The 6,163-nt window shown below is 36.8% G+C and overlaps 1 non-coding gene across 1 annotated transcript; it reads left to right on the forward strand.

Annotated features, from left to right (window-relative positions):
- The first annotated feature begins 1,209 nt into the window (after positions 1 to 1,209).
- Positions 1,210 to 1,316, forward strand: LOC121228598 (small nucleolar RNA R71). Its single transcript, XR_005926174.1, has one exon. It is a non-coding gene; the product is annotated as a small nucleolar RNA R71 (small nucleolar RNA).
- Positions 1,317 to 6,163: the final 4,847 nt, after the last annotated feature.

Genomic DNA, 6,163 nt, shown 5'->3' on the forward strand with positions numbered 1-6,163 from the left:
TTGTAAGGCATTACGTTAATACTAGCCCCTAAATCAGCTATTGCATGACTTATATCTAAACTACCAATTAAGCAAGGAATTGTAAAACTCCCTAGATCTTTCAATTTGTGGGGTAGCTTATTCTTTAGAATAGCTGAGCAGACTACGTTTAGCTCCACATGCGATGCTTCGTCCAACTTCTGCTTATTTACTAAAATCTCTTTTAAAAATTTCATTGCATTTGGTATCTGGGACAAAGCTTCAATAAATGGTAAGTTAATATGTAATTTTTTCAAAAGTTTAAGGAATTTATCGAATTGTTCGTCTAAGCGGTCTTTCCTTGTCGCGTTAGTGTATGGCACACGAGGTTTATATTCGACAGTCACTGGTTTGTTTGTATTTTGACCTACCTCATCTCTCCCTTTGCTTACCACAGTTTCTTGCCTTAGTTCTGGTTCAGGCTCAACGACTCCTTTGTCATCTTGAGTATTAATTGCGTTGAGTTGTTCCCTTGGGTTAGGTTCAGTGTTACTTGGCAAGCTACCTTGTGGTCGTTCAGAGATTTGTTTGGATAGCTGGCCTATCTGAGTTTTGAGCCCTTGGATCGATGCTTGTTGATTCTTAAGTGCTATCTCGGTATTCTTAAAATGGGTTTCTGACACTAATATGAACTTTGAGAGCATCTCTTCAAGATTTGGCTTCTTTTCCTGTTGGTAAGGTGGTTGTTGAAAACCCTGAGGATTTTCTGGCTTTTGATTCCCTTGACCACCCCAGGAGAAATTTGGGTGGTTCCTCCAACCTGCATTATAAGTATTACTATATGAGTTATTTTGAGATCTAAAGTTATTGTTACCCATATAGTTGACTTGTTCCTCTTCGGTTGTGGGATTGAAGGATTGATATTCTATATGCACACCTCCTCCGCTTGAGTCACACCTCATTACTGGATGTACCTGTGCAGAACCAAGTAAACCATCAATCTTTTTATTAAAAAGTTATACCTGATTTGACAGCATAGTAACTGAGTCGACGTTATAAACGCTGGCTGTTTTTGTTGGCTTAGTCCTTATGACTTGCCACTGATAGTTATTCAGTGGCATTTCTTCATTGAATTCATAAGCCTCTTCAGGTGTTTTGTTGTTGATGGTTCCGCCAACAGCTGCGTCAACCATTTTTCGAGTTGAGGGATCCAGACCATTGTGGAATGTTTGTACTTGAAGCCAAAGCGGTAACCCATGGTGAGGGCACCTTCTCAGTAAGTCCTTGTATCTCTCCCATCCATCATAAAGTGTTTCTAAATCCACCTGCACAAAAGAAGAGATATCATTACGTAATTTAGCCATTTTAGCCGGTGGAAAGTATCTTAGTAAAAAAATTTTGGTCATTTGCTCCCAAGTAGTAATTGACCCTTGTGGTAACGAGTTAAACCACTGTTTAGCTTTGTTCCTTAATGAAAAAGGAAATAACTGAAGATGAATGGCATCGTCAGAAATGCCATTGATTTTAAATGTATCACAAAATTCCAGAAAGTTTGCTAAGTGAGCGTTGGGATCTTCATCCTGCAAACCATCAAACTGACCAAACCATTGTTTCACTTGAATTGTGTTAGGTTTCAGTTCAAAAGTATTTGCAGCTACAGCCGATCTAACTATGCTAGACTCAGTTCCTGTTAAAGAAGGTTTAGCACAATCATACATAGTGCATGGAGCAGGATTTTGATTAGCCGCAATTGCAAGAGGTAGCTGATTGCCTTGGTTTTCAGCCATCTGTTCGATTGGGGGTTGAGTATTGTCTTCTTGCTCGTTCTCCGTGTATCTTAAGCTATGCCTTATTTCTCTTTGGTTTCTATGAACTGTGCGATCAATTTCTTCTTCAAAAAGTAATGGTCCCGACGGGTTTCTTCTAGTCATAAACTATAAAAACCTGCTAAGAGAAGGAAAAAAATAAATTAATAAATAATAAAAATAAATAAATAAATAAAAATTAAATTAAATTGCAAGAAAAATAAATGCCTAAAGTAATAAAAATTGAGCATTCCTAATATTTTAGTTCCCTAGCAACGACGGCAAAAACTTATCGCGTGATTCGTGACAAGTAATAAATATTTATAATGAAGATTAAACCTAGACAACTATTATCACGATGAAAAAGCAAGCGCACCTATCGAACAATAGTATAGTAATGGCAAGACCAGGATATCATACCCAAGGGAACTAAAAGTACTAGTAATGACTGTCTTTTTATTATTTAGCCTAAGAATAATGGGGTTTTGTTTTAATTTAACTAATTATCTAAACTAAGAACGCACAGAGAAAAGAGCTGGGGAATTGCTTTTGGGAAAACCGATTGACTTGAGGCAATACCTAAGGAAAAATCCACCTAGACTTGACTTGTTATTCTGACTCCGGATCAGACGATTTGTTCATTCAACTTGTTCTGTAGAGATCCCTAAGTTATGTTATTATCCCTATTCAAGACTAATAACATCGAATCCTTAGATTGAATAACCAAGACTTTTCTCTAATTAACACTCTAGGGTTGCATTAACTCGATCTATGGATCCCCTTATTAGGTTTCACCCTAATCCGGTAAAATCTTGTCACCCTATTTCTAAGCGCGGAATCAACTCCGCTTAATTATGACAAAAGTACTCTTAGACAGGGTCTATTCCTCCTCTGAATAAGAGCATGTCTTGAATCAGTATCCTGGGATGTCAAAACAAGAATTAAGAACACATAATTAAGAACAAGTTAAATATTTATCATACGATTCAGAAAATAATAACAAGATTCGTCTTAGGTTTCATTCCCCTTAGGTATTTAGGGGATTTAGTTCATAACTGAATAAGAAAACATCTCAGAAGAATAAAGAGTACAAAACATAAAGAAAACCCAAAACTTCTGAAGGGAAATTAAGGAGAGATCTTCAGTCTTGATAATGAATCTGGCTTTTGATATGGATCAATCGGCTTCCTTAGGGTAATTCCTTACCCCTTCTTCTCTCTCTCCCCTTTTTCTCCTCTTCTAGGGTGTATTTATAGGCTTTGGAATGCCTAGAAGCCCTCAAAAATGGCATTTTCTGAATTGGACTTAACTTGGGCTTGGAAAGGACACTCTCGTGTGCCAAGACCGTGTGACGTGATTGCCAAGCCTTGTTCTATCCGTTAAATTGCACACGGCCGTGTAGGTCAATGGCCAGGCGATGTGAATCGTGAAAGCTTTGGTCGACACCCTCGAAAGACACGGGAGTGTGAGCTACCCTTGTGGCAAGGCTTAGGTCGTGTCATCTTCTCGATTTGGTCCGTTTTGTCCCTTTTTGGCTCATTTTGCTCTCCTATGCTCTCCTAAGTGTAAAATATGGAACTAAAGCATTAGGAGCATCTAATTCACCAATTCTAATGAGAAATCATCCATAAAATGCATTAAACATGGGGTAAAAATATGTATAAATTATGGTTTATCAACCGGACTGTTACAGTAGAACTTATCAATGCCATGCCTTGGCATGGTCTTACATGATATCCTTATCTTACCAAATGCCATGTTCCAAACATGGTCTTACATGGTATTCTTGTCTGACCAAATGCCATGTTCCAAACATGGTCTTACATGGTATCCTTGTCTTAGTGCCAATGCCACATCTTGATGTGGTCTTACATGGAGTCCTTAATCAATGCCGATACCATGTCTTGACATGGTCTTACACGGGATCCTTGCCTTACCAATGCCATGTCTTGACATGGTCTTACATGGTATCCTTAACCGTCAATTCCTCCTTAAATGCCATGTTATAAACATGGACTTTTCTGTCAATTCTTCCTTAATTGCCGTGGTACAACCATGGACTTTGAGACATCAATGCCTTCTCAAGTCATAGCTGAAACATACTTGCTCAAATTCTCAAGGTTAGTCGCATAGCTCAATAATAACAATACTAATAACAATAATTGCATAATAATAAAATGCGACTCAACTTACATACTTATATTATCAATCTCATCATATCATCAACTTAACTTATTATCATCAAACTATGCTAGTCAATACTTTCTTGTTATCATACAAAGCCATAATACAAAATATGGTCTTACATATAAATTATACAAGTTCTCTTTCCAATATCGAATTATTATCGAATAATAATCATTATATTTGAACCTCAATACTAAAATATTTAAGGCCAAAATATCAATTTATCATTCAAATATGCATAATTAAATGCTTATTAAACATATGAACTTACCTCGATACCAAAATGACCATTTTACCAACTTTCTCGATTTTCGATTTTTCTCCCGTTCTAGGTCCAAATCTCACTTTCTAGAATCTAAAACATCATATTTCGCTTATTTAATTAATGTACTCTTCAAAACATTGCCTAACTCAAACTTTGGCAAAATTACAATTTTGCCCCTAAACCTTTGCAGAATTATGATTTTTCCCCTAGGCTCGAAAATTAATATTTATCCATTTGTCTTATGTTTTATGACACACTGAACATTTTTCCCTTCTATGGCAACATGATATTCTCACTCTATCATGTACTTATGAACATTAGGTATTTTTACCAATTATGTCGTTTTACTCGTTTTCACTTAAAATCGCTTAGCAAAAGTTGGTTAACATATTTTCAAGCTTCATATTCTACCATAAAACATCAAAATAAACACATTTAACCTATGGCTATTTTTCCAAATATGAACCCTAGCATGAATTATTGCTAGAATAAGCTAAATCAAGTTACCGGGACTCCGAAAACGTAAAGAACATTAAAAACGAGGCTAGAACGAACTTACTATTGAGCTTGGAAAGCTTGGAAACCATAACCATGGCTTACCTCTTACTATATTCAACCTCCATGAAGAAGATGGACCAATTTTGGCTTTATTTTCCCTTTTTAATTCTTTTAATTACTAAATGACCAAAATGCCCTTTAAGGCTTTTCTTTCAAATTTGTCCTATTCTTGCCCTTTTTGTCCAAACTTAAATATAATGGTCTAATTACTAAATAAGGACCTCCACTTTAAGAAACCATTTCAATTTAATCCCCTTTATTATCTAGAACACACATTTTTCTAATTTTACAATTTAGTCCTAATTATCAAATTAGGCACTTATACATAAAATTTCTTCACGAAATTTTCACACAACTATTCAATCAATGAATAAACCTTAAAACTTAATCGAAATAAATTCTTTTACCTCAAATTCAAGGTTTTGCAACCACTATTCTGTTTAGGCCGTATTTTGGGATGTTACAAATCCAATCTTGTACCCAGTACTTCATGCAGCTTCTTCTAAAATCGAGACGTGAAGCGAGGATCTCTGTCAGATATTATAAAGACCGACACGCCATGCAGTCTCACTATTTTAGACACATATAGCTTAGCCAGTTTCTGCAACGAGTAGTCAGTACAAACAGGTATGAAGTGGGCAGATTTAGTCAACCGATCCACAATAACCTATACTGAATCTTTCTTAGAAGGAGTTAAGGGTAGCCCACTAACAATGTCCATAGTCACTCTCTCCCACTTCCAAAGCGGAATCTTAACTAGCTGAAGTAACCCTAAAGGCAATTGATGCTCTGCCTTAACATGTTGGCAAGTCAGGCATTTACTCACAAAATTGGTAACTTTACGTTTAAGACATGGCCACCAATACAACTCTTGAAGGTCTCAGTACATCTTATTCTCCCCAGGATGCATAGCGCAAGGACTACTATGCACTTCTTGTAGAATAGGCTGCCTCAGATCGGTATCCTTTGGTACACAGACTCTCCCACGGAAACAAAGTACCCCTTCGCTATTCATTCCAAAATCTAAAGTTTCTTCACTCTCTATCTGTTGGAATCGAGCAAACATTATGGCTCAGTGCGTCAACTATTTACTCTTAATCTGTTCAATCCACCTCAGATTAACTTGAAGTTCAGCTAGCAGAATACCATCGTCGAATAAATTGAGTCGAGCAAACATCGCCCTCAGATCAGTAACAACCCTATGGCTCAATACGTCAGCTACCACATTAGCCTTACCAGTATGATATTCAATCGAACAATCATAATCCTTAAGCAGCTCAACCCATCTATGCTGCCTAAGGTTTAGCTCCTTCTGAGTGAGGAGATACTTGAGGCTCTTGTGATCCGTGTAAATGATACAATTCTCACCGTACAAATAATGCCTCCAAAT

Source organism: Gossypium hirsutum, chromosome A04 (genome assembly GCF_007990345.1).
Source record: "Gossypium hirsutum isolate 1008001.06 chromosome A04, Gossypium_hirsutum_v2.1, whole genome shotgun sequence".
NCBI lineage: Eukaryota > Viridiplantae > Streptophyta > Magnoliopsida > Malvales > Malvaceae > Gossypium > Gossypium hirsutum.